We start from the raw sequence: 18,027 nt of genomic DNA on the forward strand, positions 1-18,027 counted from the left end.
CTGTTGAAATCTTTACTTAATATATGCTAAACTGATCTTCTGTATATAAAGAGAATCGAAAATGAATCTGGATGTGAATGGAAGGGGAGAGGGAGCAGGAAAGCGGAGGGTTGCAGGTGGGAGGGAAGTTATGGGGGGGGAAGCCATTGTAATCCATAAGCTGTACTTTGGAAATTTATATTCATTAAATAAAAGTTAAAAAAATGTTCAGATACTATTGAAGCTTTATCAGAAACCTGAGTAGGCACTTGTTAGAGTCTGAGAAGCAAAAGTCACAGCTTAGCCATGACTGGATTTCTGAACATCAGAAATTGTGTGATAATACATAGATGCTATTGAGAGCCATTATGCCATGTTCCTTTGTTATATAGCAATAGATAAAATGGGAAATCGGTACAGAGATACTGAAGGTGTGGCTATTAGGAAAGGATAAATAGAGAAGCACTTCAGTAAGGTGCTCAATAATGTAATGACGCTGCTAAATCACCCCTTGAAAATATGCATACACAGATTATTTGTTGAGATCATAACATCAGCAGAGGCCACTAGCAATAGGTGGGGACATATTGGACATTAGTTATGGGAGATATTTTCATTTTTTTCCCTAAGAAAATAATTTTTTAACTTTTATTTAATGAATATAAATTTCCAAAGTACAGCTTATGGATTACAATGGCTTCCCCCCACCATAACTTCCTTCCCACCTGCAACCCTCCCCTTTCCCGCTCCCTCTCCCCTTCCATGCACATCCAGATTCATTTTCAATTCTCTTTATATACAGAAGATCAGTTTAGCATATATTAAGTAAAGATTTCAACAGTTTGCACCCACATAGAAACACAAAGTGAAAAATACTGTTTGAGTACTAGTTATAGTATTAAATCACAATGTACAGCACATTAAGGACAGAGATCCTACATGAGGAGTAAGTGCACAGTGACTCCTGTTGTTGACTTAACAAATTGACACTCTTGTTTATGGCATCAGTAATCACCCTAGGCTCTTGTCATGAGCTGCCAAGGCTATGGAAGTCTTTTGAGTTCACCAACTCTGATCATATTTAGACAAGGTCGTAGTCAGAGTGGAAGTTCTCTCCTCCCTTCAGAGAAAGGTACCTCCTTTGATGACCTGTTCTTTTCACTGGGATCTCACTCGTGGAGATCTTTCATTTAGGTTTTTTTGTTTGTTTGTTTGTTTTGCCAGAGTATTTTGGCTTTCCATGCCTGTAATACTCTCATGGGCTTTTCAGCCAGATCCGCATGCCTTAAGGGCTGATTCTGAGGCCAGAGTGCTGTTTAGGACATCTGCCATTCTATGGGTCTGCTGTGTATCTTGCTTCCCATGTTGGATTGTTCTCTCCCTTTTTGATTCTATTAGCTAGTATTTGCAGACACTAGTCTTGTTTATGTGCTCCCTTTGGCTCTTAGTCCTATCATTATGATCAATTGTGAATAGAAATTAATCACCGGGACTAGTGAGATGGCATTGGTACATGCCACCTTGATGGGATTGAATTGGAATCCCCTGGTATGTTTCTAACTCTACCGTTTGAGGTAAGTCAGCTTGAGCATGTCCCAAGTTGCACATCTCTTCCCTCTCTTATTCCCACTCTTATATTTAACAGTGATCACTTTTCAGTTAAGTTTCAACACTTGAGAATAACTGTGTATTGATTATAGTATTCAACCAAAAGTATTAAGTAGAACAAACAAAAAAAATACTAAGAGGGATAACATATTAAGCTGCTCATCAACAGTCAGGGTGAGGGCTGATCAAGTCACCGTTTCTCCTAGTGTTCATTTCACTTTAACAGGTTTCCTTTTTGGTGCTCGGTTAGTTGTCACCGATCAGGGAGAACATATGGTATTTCTACCATCTCTTATTCTCTCTTGTCTCCCAAACCCAAGGTGTCAAGAAGGAAGAAGGAAGAGGTATCCTAGCACTTGTACAAGGTGAGGGAGGGAGAGGATGAAAACAGCCCACACTTGCTCCATCTCCATAGACCATTCAGTCCCAAACTTTTAGGCCACAAGCTTTTCCATGATAGAAGAGTACAAGTTTTCCATTTGATACATGATTATAATTTTTAGTTATAAAAAGCTTTTGGAAGTTGCCCAAGAAGTCAGCGATGTTGTAACCAACCAGTAAGGGAAATTCCACATGATGTATTTAGGATAATGCTTGGAGAAAAATGTGTCTATTCATGTGTATACCACCACCAAGTTTAGGTTCTTCACTCACTGAGTTACACATGAGCATAGCAAAAAAGGAGTTTGAAGCTCTGGAACCTGGAAGCTGCCTTAAAAAGAGGGTTTAGGTCTCTAAATTGTGAGAAAAATGCAGCAATACCCAAGAGACACTAAGAACTACCTTTGCCCAGTTAGTTCAACAAGGCAGTTCCCCAATGTTTGGCATAAGTTTGTCCATAAAAGTAGACTCTGATGAAGCTCGCCTAGAACGCTTTTCAGGTTTGTATAACCTGAGTCATATCAAGATATTGAATCAACTTCAGCTATGATTGGAAAATGGCCACATGACTTAAAGATTTTTTTATCTTCCCAATAGTATCTGTCAGTTAAATGCTGTAGATCACACCTACTCTGTGGGAAATTTTTTATTTAATTTTAATTTTAACAGATTCAATATGATGCATGGATACAAGTCTAAGAACATAGTGATGTTCTCCCTCCCACTCCCCTTCCTTCTACCCTTCTCATTCTTTTTCCTTAGTTTTTGAGATAACATTTTAAATATATATTACAGTAAAAAGACTTAATACTTCACCAAATAAGTTAAACAAGTCAAAAGAACCTCATTTACTGGGAATATGGACAGTGACCATTGGCAATAATTAAAGGTGTAAATGACCATTTGACCCATGTACAGTGTTTTGGTCAGTTAGTCATTCATAATTTCTCTCAATGAAATAGAACCAATGACAACATAATATCTAAATATTTCCTGTGTGATGTTTGTTTAGATTTTAGGCCATTTCTTCTCAACAGTTTACTCAGGAATAATTTTATGCAGATTTAAATGCAAATAATGATACTTTTATTATTATTTTATTTTTTGACAGGCAGAGTGGACAGTGAGAGAGAGAGAGAGAAAGGTCTTCCTTTGCTGTTGGTTCATCCTCCAATGGCTGCCGCTGCCGGCGCTGCGGCCGGCGCTGCAGCCGGCACACCGCGCTGATCCGATGGCAGGAGCCAGGTGCTTCTCCTGGTCTCCGATGGGGTGCAGGGCCCAAGTACTTGGGCCATCCTCCACTGCACTCCTTGGCCACAGCAGAGAGCTGGCCTGGAAGAGGGGCAACTGGGACAGAATCTGGCGCCCCGACCAGGACTAGAACCCGGTGTGCCGGCGCCGCTAGGTGGAGGATTAGCCTATTGAGCCGTGGCGCCGGCCTGAAACCCTTATATTTAGTGAAATGAGCCAGTCCCTAAAAGAAAAATGTTTCCCCTGATCTGTGGTAAATAATAAAGTATAAAAATGTGTCATTATGTGGGCTGGTGCCGTGGTTCACTAGGCTAATCCTCCGCCTTGCGGCGCCGGCACACTGGGTTCTAGTCCCGGTCGGGGTGCCGGATTCTGTCCCGGTTGCCCCTCTTCCAGGCCAGCTCTCTGCTGTGGCCCAGGAGTGCAGTGGAGGATGGCCCAGGTGCTTGGGCCCTGCACCTGCATGGGAGACCAGGAGAAGCACCTGGCTCCTGCCATCGGATCAGCGCGGTGCGCTGGACTCAGCACGCCGGCCGTGGCAGCCATTGCAGGGTGAACCAACGGAAAAGGAAGACCTTTCTCCCTGTCTCTCTCTCTCACTGTCCACTCTGCCTGTCAAAAAATAAAAATAAATAAAATGAGGGTTTCTAGTTACATCCATTTTGTTGGAAAAAACATGATTCTTTTCTTTTTTATGGCTGAATAATATTCTGTAGCATATTTGTACCACATTTTTTAATCTAGTCATCAGTTGTTTGACATCTGTGTTGATTTCTCATCTTAGCTATTGTGAATTGAGCTGCAATAAACATGGGGGTACAGAAAACTTTCATTTGCTGATTTAATTTTGTTTGGATAAATTCCAAGGAGTGGAATTGCTGGGTGGTATGTTAGGTATATTTTTAGCTTTCTGAAGAATCTCTATACTGTCTTTCATAAGAGCTGTACTAGTTTACATTCCCACCAACAGTAGATTGGGGTACCTTTTCCCTACATCCTTGGCAGTATTTATTATTTTTGGATTTCTATATGAGAGCCATTGTAACAGGGGTGAGATGAAACCTCACTGTTTTGATAGCATTTCCCTCTTGGCTAGTGATCCTTAGCATGGTTTGATGTGTCTGTTGGCCATTTGAATTTCTTCTTTTGAAAAATGCCTGTTCAAATCCTTTTCCCATTTCTTAACTGGATTGTTCGCTATTGCTGTTGTTGCATTTCTTGAGCTCTTTATAGATTCTGGATATTGATCCTTTATCAACTGCATATTTTCTCACATTCTTTTGGTTGCCTCTTTAAGTGTTTGTTTTGCAGTGCAAAAGTTTATTTTTTAAAGATTTATTTATTTATTTGAAAGGCAGAGTTACACAGAGCAAGGAGAGGTGGGGGTGGGGTGGGGAGGAGAGAGGTCTTCTATCAGATGGTTCACTCCCTAGTTGGCCACAATGTCTGTAACTGTACTGATCTGAAGCCAGGAGCCAGGAGCCTTCTCCTGGTCTCCCATGAGGGTGCAAGGGCCTGAGGACCTGGCTCATCTTCTGCTGCTTTCCCAGGCCATAGCAGAGAGCTGGATTAGAAGTGGAGCAGCCGGGACTCGAACTGGCACCCATATGGGATGCTGGTACTGCAGGTGGTGGCTTTATCTGCTATACCACATCACGGTCCCATGTAATATGTTTTGAAATCCAGTATTTTGATGCCTCAGGCTTTGCTCATTTTTTTAAAGATTTATTTATTTGAAAGGTAGAGTTAGAGAGAGGCAGAGGCAGAGGCAAAGAGAGAAAGAGAGATCTTCCAAATGGCTGCATTGGCTGAGCTGGGCCAACCTGAGAGGCCCTGAAACTTCCTGTGGGTCCCTCATGTGGGTGCAGGGGCTCAAGGACTTGGACCATCCTGTGCTGCTTTCCCAGGCACATCAGTAGGGAGATGGATCAGAAATGGAGCAGCTAGGAATCGAACTGCTGCCCATATGGGATGCAGGCACTGCAGGTAGTGGCTTTACCTAGTAAGCCACATCTGTTTTTTTTTTTTTTGTTTTGTTTTAAGATTGCTTTAGTTACTCATGGTCTCTTGTATTTCCATATCAATTTTAGCATCTGTTTTTCTAGATCTGAGAAGAATGTCATTGGTATTTTGATTGGGGTCACACCAAATCTGTAAATTGTTTTGGGTAGTATGGACATTTTGGTGATTAATTCTCTCAACCCACAAACATGGGAGATTTTTAGATTTTTTGTGTCTCTTTCTGTTTATTTCTTTACTGTTTTATAATTTTCATTGTAGAGATCTTTCACTTCCTTGGTTAAATTTATTCCAAGGTATTTAAAATAGGTTTTATAGTTATTGTGAAGGGGATTGATCTTACAAGTTCTTTCTCAGTCGTGATACTGTCTGTGTATATGAAGGATTTTGATTTTTGTGTATTAATTTTATATTCTGCAATTTTACCAAACTCTTCTGAGTTCCAATCATTTCTTAGTGGAGTCTTTGGTTCCCTTATCTACTGAATCATGTCATCTGCAGACAGGGATAATTTGACTTTCTCCTTTCCAATTTGTATTCCGTTTAGGGATTTTGTGATCTATTGCTCCTGGCTTTCTGATGACTTGTTAGAGACATTTTCATCCTCCATTCCTGTGAAGTTTAGAAATTTTTCTCCCTGGGGCTACTTGGTGTTCTTTGTCTTCTCCTTCCCACCAGCAGGCCATCGATTTCTGCAGTTTCACCTGTGTCGTTTACATGGCTCACCCTGCCGCCCCCACCTCCCACCTGCTTTCTTTCTCTGTCTCATGCACCAGCATGCATACACACACACACACACACACACACACACACACAATTACTCTAACTCAACTCCTGCTGCAAGAATTCTGTTGGAGATAATGCTTAGCCTATCAAAACCCCAATTTGCTGTATTTCTTAATAGTCTGATCCCCATCCTGAATCTTTTTTTTTTTTTAAGATTTATTTATTTATTTGAAAGTCAGAATTACACAGAGGAGAGGCAGGGAGAGAGAGAGAGAGAGGGAGAAAGAGAGAGAGAGAAAGAGAGAGAAAGAAAGAGAGAGGGAGGAAGAGAGAGGGAGGAAGAGAGGGAGAGAGAGGTCTTCCATCCACTGGTTGACTCCCCAGATGGCCGCAATGGCTGGAGCTGTGCTGATCTAGAACCAGGAACCAGGGGTTCAAGGACTTGGGCCATCTTCTACTGCTTTCCCAGGCCATAGCAGAGAGCTGGATGGGAAGTGGAGCAGCCGGGTCTCGAGCTGGCACCCATATGGGATGCCAGCACTTCAGGCCAGGGCATTAATCTGCTGTGAAACAGCACCAGCCCCTTTCATCCTGAATCTTTGGATGATGAAACCCAGTATCAAATTACAGTTGCTTTTTTAAAAAGTATTTATTTATTGGGTAGGCAGAGCTACAGAGAGGCAGAGGTGGAGAAGCAAGGGGGGGAAGAGAGTGAGGGAAAGAGAGAGAGGGAGGGAGGAAGGGAGGGAGGGCAGTCTTCCATCTGCTGGTTTACTCCCCAGATGGCCGCAACAGCTGGTCCTGTGCCAATCTAAAGCCAGGAGCCAGGAGCCTTTCCTGGGTCTCTGACATGGCTATAGGTGTTCAAGGACTTCAGCCATCTTCTCCTGCTTTCCCAGGCCATAGCAGAGAGCTAGATCAGAAGTAGAACAGCTGGGACCTGAACTGCCCATGTGGGATGGCAGCACTGCAGGCGGTGGCCTTACCCACTAAGGCCATAGTGCCAGCCTCGATGGTTGCTTTTTTAAATCTCTCATTGTCCCTTGCTTGCTTCCTATGTAGCAGTTTACATTTTTCATAGTTTTGTTCCAGTACAACGTCCTATCCATCTTTGTCTTCATAGACTCTTATTCCAGTCCAAGTCCTCATTACCTGGTACCTAGTTTACTGTAATTATTCTCAATCTGATTTCATGGCTCCCCTCTTTCTGATCCTTCCAACATGGTGCTAATGAAGTTAGTTTCATAAAAATGAAACTGTGATGCTTTAAAAAGTTCAAGGGCTTTCTCTCTCCTAAATTAAATTCAGACCCACAATGCAACACTAAAAATTTTCTTTAGTGTGATCTGAGTCTACTTCTGGATTCCTCTCTTTTCCTCCACTCATTGAGCTTCTTTATTGAGACTAAATTTTAGTCCCTATTGCTGTTCTAGAGAAAGAAGATTTCTTTTCTACTTGGCCAACTACTTCCAGACCGAGCTTTAAATACACATGAAGTAAAGGCAGTGATCTCTGCTTAAGTCCTTTTATTGTCTCTCCTTTAAGATTTATTTATTTATTTGAAAGGCAGAGTTTGAGGGTGCGGGGGAGAGAGAGATCAGTCTTCCACCACTGGTTCACTCCCCAAATGGCTGCAATGACCTGGGCTGGGCCAGGCTAAAGCCAGAAGCCAGGAATTCCATGAGGCTGCAGGGGCCCAAGCACTTGGTCCATCTTCCCGCTGCTTTTCCAGGTGTGTTAGCAGGGAGCTGGATCAGAAGTGGAGCAGCCGGGACTTGAACCTCTGCCCATAAGTGATGTCTGCATCCCCAGGGACTACTCAGCCTGCTGCACCACAGTGCCAGCCCCTCATGTCTCTCTTTCTACCATGATTTTCCAAACAGTCTTCCCAATGAGCACATAGCCTTTATCTTTTCTTAAATAAAAAGACTTACTGATTTATGTGAGAGGGAAGGTGAGAAAGAATTAATGAATCATTGCATTTTTTCTGCTTTGGTTGCCTATTTGTACACTCTGTCTATTGAAATTGTTACCTCCAGGTTCTTTCAAAATCCTCCCATTCTTCCTGTGGTCTTGATGGCTAAAAGTTATTCTCATCCTGAAATCTTCATGTGTCTTTGGTTTGTACAGCTCATATGGCCCTTGGCAGGTTTGGCCTTGTGACATTTTTGCTTTCCATGATCTCTTAAACTAGTTTTCTTTAGCATTGAAATTTTGTTCTGTTCCTCTATACAAGTAATTGAAGTGCCAAAAGTAGTTGAAGATACAGTTGGTAAATTTAAAAGTCAAGAAATACAACAAAAAAATAACACTAAGACTTAACATATGAATTCATAGTTCTTTTGGTTTTAGGGCTTAAAGAATGTCTTTGTGGAACTAATGTTTTTTTTTAGACTTTTATTTTTTATTTAGTAAATATAAATTTTCAAAGTACAGTTAATGGATTACAATGGCTCCACCCCCATAACTTTCCTCCCACTCACATCCCTCCCATCTCCCGCTCCCTCTCCCATTCCATTCACATCAAGATTCATTTTCAATTATCTTTAGATACAGAAGATCAATTCAGTATATATTAAGTAAAGATTTCATCAGTTTGTACCCACACAGAAACACAAAGTGTAAAATACTGTTTCAGTACTAGTTATAGCATTACTTCACATTGGACAACATATTAAGGACAGATCCCACATGAGAAGTAAGTACACAGTGACTCCTGTTGTTGACTTAACAATTTGACACTCTTGTTTATGGCGTCAGTAATCTCCCTAGGCTCTAGTCATGAGTTGCCAAGGCTATGGAAGCCTTTTGAGTTCGCCGACTTCGATCTTATTCTGACAGGGTCATAGTCAAAGTGGAAGTTCTCTCCTCCCTTGAGAGAAAGGTACCTCCTTCTTTGATGGCCCCATTCTTTTGTGGAACTAATGTTTTAGAAAATGCATTTGAGAGACAGAGAAGTGGGGGAGAGACTGAGACATCCCCAGCAACAGGGCCATTCTCCAAATGCCTGCAATGGCAGGGACGGCCGAGGTCAGAGCCAGCCGCCGGGAATTCACAGGGGTCTCACATCGGTGGCTTCATCATTGGATACCTCCCAGGGAACACATTGTTGGAAGCTGGGCTTGGAGCTGAGCACAGGCACTCTGATATGGGATGTGGGCATCTTGATGGCTAGGGTAAATTCTCCCTGTGAAGCTAGTTACTGACATAAGAATTTATTTAGTGATAGTGGTACTAATGAAGAATTATAAAAAGCAGTCATATAAATCACATCATTATAAAAGCAATGAACCTATTTTCTACTTTTTTTTAGAATAAAAGTCATCCCATATAGGTATATGGGGTCTAAGAAACTATGTGATTTAGAGTTGAATTTGGTGACTTTACCTAAAATGAACATATATTCAAGACCATATTCCATGCTGGAATCCACTAATTTCCAACTAATTTCTTTTAGTCAATGTGATTAATTTTATTTCTGCTGTTTTCCCCATTCTGTTTTATGTGTATATTTTATTACTTAAGTTGCCACTGACTGGATTTACTGGCCAATATATACCTCCTTATGCTCTTTGAGCAATTTGGATAGTCCACAGCCTGCGGAGATTCTAATTTTTGTGTTGCTATCTTGTAGTTTTATCGAATCTATACAGTCATGCACTGTGTAATGGTGTCTGGGTTGGTGACAGACCACATGTACAGTGGTGGTCCTATAAGATAATAATGAAGCTGAAAAATCCCTGTGACTTGTGATATTGTAGCCACGGTAGCATCATAGGCCATGCATTACTTAGGTGTTTGTGGTGATGCTGGTTGACAGTAGTAAAAAAAAAGTGCATCAATACAATTATGTGTAGTATATAACATTTCAAAGGGATAATACATGCCTGCTACTGGTTTATGTATTTATGGTACTATTCTGTCATTACTGATGTATTAGAATATGTTCTTTGTACTGATGAAAGTGCCTGGGTTGGAGTCCTGGCTCCGTCCCTAGTTGGAGTTTTCTGCTAATGTATACCCTAGGTGGCAGCAGTTGATAATCCAAGTGCTTAGATCTCTGCCACCCACATGGGAGACTCAGATGGAGTTCTAGGCTCCCAGCCTTTAGCCTGACCCAGATGTGGCTGTTGTGGCATATAGGAAGTGAATCAGCAGATGGAAGATAGCTCTATCTCTTTGCTCTTCTCTCTGCTTTCTCCTCCTATTTTTCCTCCTCCCCTCTGTGTCTCTGCCCTTCAAATAAAAGAAATAAAATTTTAGAAGTTGATTGTAGTGCAGTATGCTGTGTTACATCAGCAATAGCCTCACACATCTCTCATTTACCCTATGCTTTGATTGCATCATTTTTCCTATGCTTATTTTAAGCTCATGCTGGTTTGTTCTTTATGGCTCTGGAGCAGTAATCTATACCATATATGCACACAATGCAGCCTAAGTGTGTATAGGCTACATCATCTAGGTTTGTGTAATGAGTTCACTCAGCTGTGTTCACATGATGATGAAACCACCCAATGATGCATTTCTCAGACCTCAGCCCTGTCTGTAAGCAGTGTGTGACTGTGTATATATACAGTTTGGAAGATTTAGTGAGAACTGCAGTTCAGCACAGTGTCTGAACATTAAGTACTAATGAATCTTAACTATTGTCCTTATGACTGCTACTATGATTATTTTAGCAGCAGCAAGGGTGGCATAGTTGTGTTCCTACATTGACAAAGGTCAAAGAAAAACGATCTTTAACACAGTAGGCAATAAAGAACCAAAGAAGAGGGAGGAACCAATGGATTTGGTCTAGATTTTCCAAAAGCCTCCTGCAATAACTACTGTGACTGTTAGGGGAAAAGGACTTCACCCCTTCTTCAGCTCAGAATAACATACATATTCAGCTTGGTTATCTTCTTATTTTCTTTTTGTCCTGAGGTCCCTTTCACAGGAACTCTTCACATTTGACTGTCTGGGAGACTTCATTAGAATGTAGCACACTGCTTTATGTTCTGCATGACTGTGCAGCCGTAAAACCTACAAGACACCACGGTTGCTAGCTCAAGCCTCATGCAACCACAAGTTCTCCCCTCCCCTCCCCTTCCCCCACAAAAATTAATGAAACGCTTTCTCCAAGCTTCTCAGTGCTGCTGCTTCTTGAGACACAGCCCTCAGTGTCCTTCCTCTGTGAATTACAACTTTGTCTCCCTTTCCCTCCCCTCCCCCTTCCCTCTCTTCTCTATTCCCCTTTCCTCCTCCTGTCCGATTCTCCCCTCCCCTCTCCCTTCCCACTCCCCTCCCCTTCCTTCTGATCTCCTCTCCCTTTCTCCTTTGTCCCTCCCCTTCCCCCTCTCCTCCCCTCTCCTCTCCCTTTCTCCTTTCTCTCATCTCTCCTCCCCTCTCCTCATGTCTTCTCCCCTTCCCTCTCCTCCCCTCCTCACCTTTCCCCTCTCCCATTCCCAGGGTTGTGGCTGCTGCTTTTTCCTATACATTTTTGTCCTTATTTGCAGTGTTCTCTTTCTCCTCTGTCTTCCTGCTGTGGCTTCGTAAGGCACAGCCCTTCCCTTGTAAAGTAAAACTTTACCACTAAGTTCCTGCTACAGCAATCTTGGTTCCCCCATGTACCTTGGTCCATGGAATACCTGCTGGTGACTACACAGGAGAATGATGAAACAGGGGCCCCTCTTCCACCAAAAATGGTGATCACTACTACCTCATCATCACTTCCTAAAATCCCTCTTCCTCCCAAGCCATGTGCCCACTTTCAAGAAAAACATAAATAGTTTAGAGTTGAGTATTTTTAAGGCAGCAAAGGAGACAGAGGCTATCTTTTTGGATTTTACTCTCCTTTATAGCAGAGCCAATGGAGGTACAAGGAGACTTAAAGCTGGTTAGAATCAGGGAATCATTAGGAAAGTGAGCATGAGGCTGAATTGGATTTCTAGCTCAAAAATGCTAAACTATGCTTCATTTACTGCAGCTCCAGTAAACAACAATGGTTTTTTTTTTTCACCAGTGTGTAAGAAATACTGAGGAATTTTTAGAAAAGCTAAAGAAGATGGCATAGAATTGCTGGAAAAACCAATCAGAGATGAGATATACAAGGGTACATTAAAAAGCCTATAGAAGAATAGTATAAAAAGACAAGTTTGAAGCTGGTGCTTTGCCCAGCAGTTAAGTTGCTAATTGGAATGCTCACATCCAATATCAAAGTGCCTGGGTTCCAGTCCCGGCTCTGCTCTGCTAAAGTGGACTCTGCGAGGCAACAAGTGCATTCCTGCTACTCATGTGGAAGACACAGGTTGGAGTTCCTGGCCCTTGGTTTTGACCTGGTTGAGCCCTACCCATCATGGGGGAGTGAATCAGCCAGTGGGAACTAACTAACTAACTAACTAACTCCCCCCCCCTTTCTCTCCCCTACTCTCTGTACTTCCCCTACCCCCTGCCTCTACAATAAAATAAGACAGGGTCCGGTGTTTGGTGTAGTGTTTAAGCTGGGGCACCTGTATCCCATATCAGAAAGCCTGGTTTGAGTTGTGACCCCTCCATTTCTGATCCAGCTTCCTGCTGATGTGATGACAACAAGTGCTGACTCAAGTACTTGGGTCCCCACCATCCACACGGGGGACTCGGATGGAGTTCTTGGCTCCTATCTTTGGCCTGACCCAGCCTTAGCTGTTTTAAGCACTTGGGGAGTGAACCAGTAGGTGGGAGATCTTAGTCTGTCTCTCTTTGAATGAAATGAAAATGAATCTTTTTTTTAAAAGATAAGTGTATTATAAATATATTTTACAATCTGCATAAAGCTTTATTTTTAAATCGTATGCATTTTCCGTAAGCTTTTTTGAAGACTTGTCCCATTACTCAGATCCATTCACATGAGGGAAAAGAGCAGCAAAACTGGTCATTATTCAACAAAGGGCAGGACATAACTTTCAGAGATAGAGGGACTGGGAGCACAAGAGCAGGCTGTGCTACAGGAACACCCAGGATTCTGGCAGACGGGTACTGCTCTGTGGACAGAGTGACTGTCAGTTGTTGAGTCACTGGCTGGCTCACACTTGAGGCTTCTAGGGAGGTGAGGAGGCTTTGTGCTCTGGGCTACCACAGTGTCACAGAGGGGAAAAAACGAGGAGTGTCTCGGTTGAGAGCAGCTTTTGACGTTACTTAAATTTGTTCACAATTTGTGTTTTGGAATTACCTATGTTGATATGCTCTTCTTGACAGATTAAAATTCTGGCATTCTCCAAGGAGCCTAATTTGAGATAGGCAATAATTATTCTTTTAAAAAATCACTAAAGAAAATTAATCCATTTATGATACATCTATTTTAGGTGGAACTTCAGTTGGGCAAAAGGGATTTCTAGCACATCTTTGGTCTTGGCATTGAATGAACATATCTTAGGGAAGAAAGGGTAAGCTGGTTTTAAGAATGGAAATAAATTGTTGAGAGCATTGCAGTAGTTATAGAAATGTGCTTCATAGAACCAGCTTTGTGGCCTAGCAGGTTAAGAGGCAGCTTGCAATGCCAGCATCCCATTTTGGAATGCCGATTCACATCCTGGCTTCCACAGCTTTCTGCAAAGGTGCCTGGGAAAATAATAGAAGGTGGCTCAAGAATGTGGGTCCCTCCAACACATATGGGAGACAAGATAGAATTCCTGGCTCCAGCCTTGCAGAGCCATGGCAGTTTCAGGCAGTTTGGGGATGAACCAGCAAATAGAAAAGCTCACGCTTAGTTCTCCCTCTCTCCCTCTCTTTTTTGTCTCCAGATTGCCCTCTACCCCAGATGTGTGTTTGTGTCTCTCTCTCTTCTTTTACTTTATCTTTCAAGTAAATCATAAAAAGGAAATGTGCTACCTAATGTAGGCAGTGTACAAAGAAACACATGTGGAAGCTGAATCTGGAATGCTGAAATGCTAAATATGGTAACTATCACTAAGAAATAAGTGTGCAGGAAACATGGGAGGACTTATCAGATCCAAATAAAAGATTTTCTGTGTGATTACTCAAATAAAATTATTCTGTCCCTGAATTCCTATTGCAAATCACCATGAAAGCCAGTTGTATTTCACTGGGGGGAAAAGTGTGACTGTTTTCTCTGCTTAACCTTTTATTAGATAAAATTTCAAATATATAAAAAAAATGAAGGGGATAGCATTATGAACTCTTTGTATTCATCCCTCACCTCAATAATTGCCAATTATTTTTTCTGTCTTACCTCCACTTCCCTACATCCTTCTCTGGTTATTTTTGGAGAAAACTCAGGTACCATACACACTGTAATTATTCCATCATATATAAAAATCAACAATAACCTCTTAATGTCATCAGTATGCTTCATAATTTATTATTGCCACAGCCTGGTTAATGTCCACCCTTAATGGTGATTAGAAGTATGGATAGAAAAGAAAAGCTTTTCCAAGACTGTTTGGATTTGCTTGATACTATGTTTGTGATATATAGCAATAAGATTGCAAATATTTGCTTACTAAATCCCGTTGTTCTATAGTATTACAATATATACATATATATTGTATATGTATATATCTATAATTTATACATTTATTTTATTATAGGTGGCCTTTTGGGTTATTTCCAGATTGGGCAATAGTAACACTAAACCTATGCATGCTTTTTTAAAAAAAGATTTATTTATTTATTTGAAAGGTAGAGTTATAGAGAACAGAGGCAGAGAGAGAGAGGTCTAAATGTCTGCTAATAACAATAGATAGAATTAAAAAGAAGAGAACGATTCAACATAGGAAGCGGGCCACACAGCAGACTCATAGAATGACAAACGCCCTAAACAGCACTCTGGCCTCAGAATCAGCCTTTAAGGCATTCAGATCTGGCTAAAGAGCCCATGAGAGCATTTCAGGCATGGAAAGCCAAGACACTGTGGCCAAAAAATGACCTACGTGAAAGATCTCTGAGTGAGATCCTGGTAGAATGAAGGGATTGTCAAAGAAGGAGTACTTTTCTCTGAAGGGAGGAGGGAACTTCTACTTTGATTATGGCACTGTCTAAATAATGTCAGAGGCTGTGGACTCGAGAGGCTTCCAAGCTTGGCAGCTCATGACAAGAGCCTCAGGTGATCACTGATGTCATAAATAAGTTTATCACTTGTTAAATCAACAACAGGAGTCAGTGTGCACTTGCTCCCCATGTAGGACCTCTGTCTTTAATGAGTTGTACTATGAGAATTAACAGTAAAACTATCTTCAAACAGTATTTTATACTTTGTGTATCTGTGTGGGTGCAAACTGTTGAAATCTTTACTTAGTATAGAGCTGATCTTCTGTATATAAAGATAATTAAAAATGAATCTTAAGAATGGGATGGGAGAGGGAGTAGGAGGTGGGATGGGTATGGGGGAAGAACTGCTATATTCAAAAAGCTGGTCCTATGAAATTTATATTTATTAAATAAAAGATTTCTAAAAGAGAGAGGTCTTCCATCTGCTGGTTCACTCCCCAGATGATCACAGTGGCCAGAGCTACGCCAGATGGCTGCAATGACCAGAGCTGTGCTGATCCAAAGCCAGGAGTTAGGAGCTTCTTCTGGGTCTCCTATGCAGGGGCCCAAGGACTTGAGCCATCTTCTACTGCTTTCCCAGGCCATAGCAGAGAGCTGGATCAGAAGTGGAGCAACTGTGACTTGAACCAGCTCCCATATGGGATGCCAGCACTGCAGGCAGCAGCTTTACCTGCTAAGCCAAAGTGCTGGTCCCAGCACATTCTTTTAAGAACACACCTAAAGTGGAATTGCTGTATCATGGGGTTTGTTATATTTTCTTTCATAAAACCATGCTAATTTTTCCAAGTAGTTAGGGTGACAGGATCTGCCCCTTGGAGAATATTTGAGTTCCAGTTGCTCTTTATCCTTTTCAGCACTTGCCTTTATTATTCCCAGTTTAATCATTCTGGTGGAATATAAGTATAATGACATTGCATTGTAGTTTCAATGTGCGTTTTTTGATCAGTAGTGAAACTGAATACTTTGGGATATGTGTGTTGGTTTGGGAGTTTCTATTTTCCACGATGTGCTTTTTCATGTCCTTTGTAATTTTTTATTTGGGGATTAGCATTTTTCTTATTGACTGGTCAGGGTTGATAATAAATTATAGACATGAGATTTTCTAGAATATGAAAATTAGATATTTACATCTATTCTAATTTAGCATAGTATTAGGGTAACGACAAAGCTGTATTACAGTAACTAAAAATGGAAACAGCAACCAAAGAATAGAAGCGTTGATTTTAGCTATCTAGGTAGGGAAAAAAAATTAAACCTTAGAGAAACAACAGTCATTAAACCAAAATGGATGTTGAGTTCTCTCTTAGGTAACTGTCTAGGTAAGGAGTCAGGATATTGCACATTTTTTCATTCCACAGATTTTTGTCTTCATCAGCCTGTCCAAACTTGGATCTCCATCATGTATGTGTCTATTCCATAGAAGGGGAAAAAGTAGAGACACAAAAGCACAGAGTTTTTAAAGTAAAATATTCCAAGTGGTCCATTGGCTTCTGTTCAAATGCATTGATGTAAAGTTAGGCGGCTGGCCACAATGAGGTGTATCAGCAGTTTACAGGTACAGCTGGGGATATGTGCACTTCCTGAATGGTCATGTGCCCAGCTAAAATTCTCATGCTGTACAGTAAAGAAGGCATGGATTTGGAGAGCATTACTATTCAGCTGCTATCACCATCTAGGCTAAGTAGTTTAGGGGAAAATATTCACAGACTAATGGGGAGAAATGTTATATAGAGTTATATAAAACCGGTTATTTAAAAAAAAATAAATAGATGCTCACATTGTGGTGCTAAATAAGTAATGTAAGTAGGGATTTGAGAAAAATTTGTTAAAGCCAATGGTTTTGGTATGCAGAGAAATTGCAACTTACAGACTTCTATGGGAGGCTGAAAGTGAAGTGTTCAATGACCTTGAAGCATATAAGGTGTGGGGATGGGATTAGAAAATACAAGTTATGTTGGAATGAAACTATGGAACCTGGGTTTTCTTTTCTTAGAGAAATCAACAGTCAAGAGGGAAAAATTGTAACCTTTTGAGCTATCTGTTAATCCAAGAGTATCTGTGAAAAGACTGTCTTAACTTCAGTTTGATGGACAACTATTTTATTGTCCACTTTTTCAAGACACACTGATGTCATACAGTAGTATGTTGAAATTTAGTCTTATTTTCTTTGTTTCTTTTAAGTCATTAAAATAAACCCTGTGTAATGCAATAGCTTAAATTACCCCAGAGAGTACTGGAGTGAATGAGGGATGTCATAGGATGTTGCCAAGAAAATCTCCCTGAGAACTGGGCTACCTCTTGAAAAAGAGAAGTCATGAGGATGTAAATTTTCTAAAATGAAATTGGGCTCCAGTGAGATGTTGATTTGAAGTCAAAAGACTGATGAAGGTTCTCAGGAACTTGAGTCTACAGTAAATTTTCTAGGGGTGTAATTAGTCACATGCTCCCCAGGTCTGTGGGGAAAGTCCCTTCACCATGGATGAGAATCGAGCATAAAGATCATGGGAAGAGCTTGGCCCTTGGGTTTCCTCTTAGCCTGTAGGATTCGTTGTGGTTACTTTAATGAGCTGGTCCTTGGAGACACTCAGTTCAGTGCTGCCTCTACCTTCCACAAGCTGAAAATAATAGCTGGGGGTGGGAGCCCCAGGAGATGGAGATCTATTTTCATTCTTCTTTATCTGTGATTGATTTATTATCAAAGAGAAAACATTTGCTTCATGAATGCCTAATTATTAACCAAGCACAACAGAAGTATTCCTGCCATTGGAGGAGAAATGTGCTGCTTGGTGTTCACTAAGTGACCCACTTTGTCTCAGGCAGTTGGACTTTCTTTGGAAACTAAGGCCATTTGGTTAAGCCATTGGGACCCTGTGGGTTCTGAGAAAAAATCATACGTCAGAACATTTGGCCAGAGATCGTTGGATCAGTCTCTGGGCAGGAACAAGAGTATTTTTTCCTCAGAGTCTTGAGCTGCAGTGCAAAAAGAAAGTATAGATTAGAACTGTGCTGTTGGGATTTGGTATAGTGGGGGAAAGATGA

The sequence above is a fragment of the Oryctolagus cuniculus genome, chromosome 9 (assembly GCF_964237555.1).
Source record: "Oryctolagus cuniculus chromosome 9, mOryCun1.1, whole genome shotgun sequence".
NCBI lineage: Eukaryota > Metazoa > Chordata > Mammalia > Lagomorpha > Leporidae > Oryctolagus > Oryctolagus cuniculus.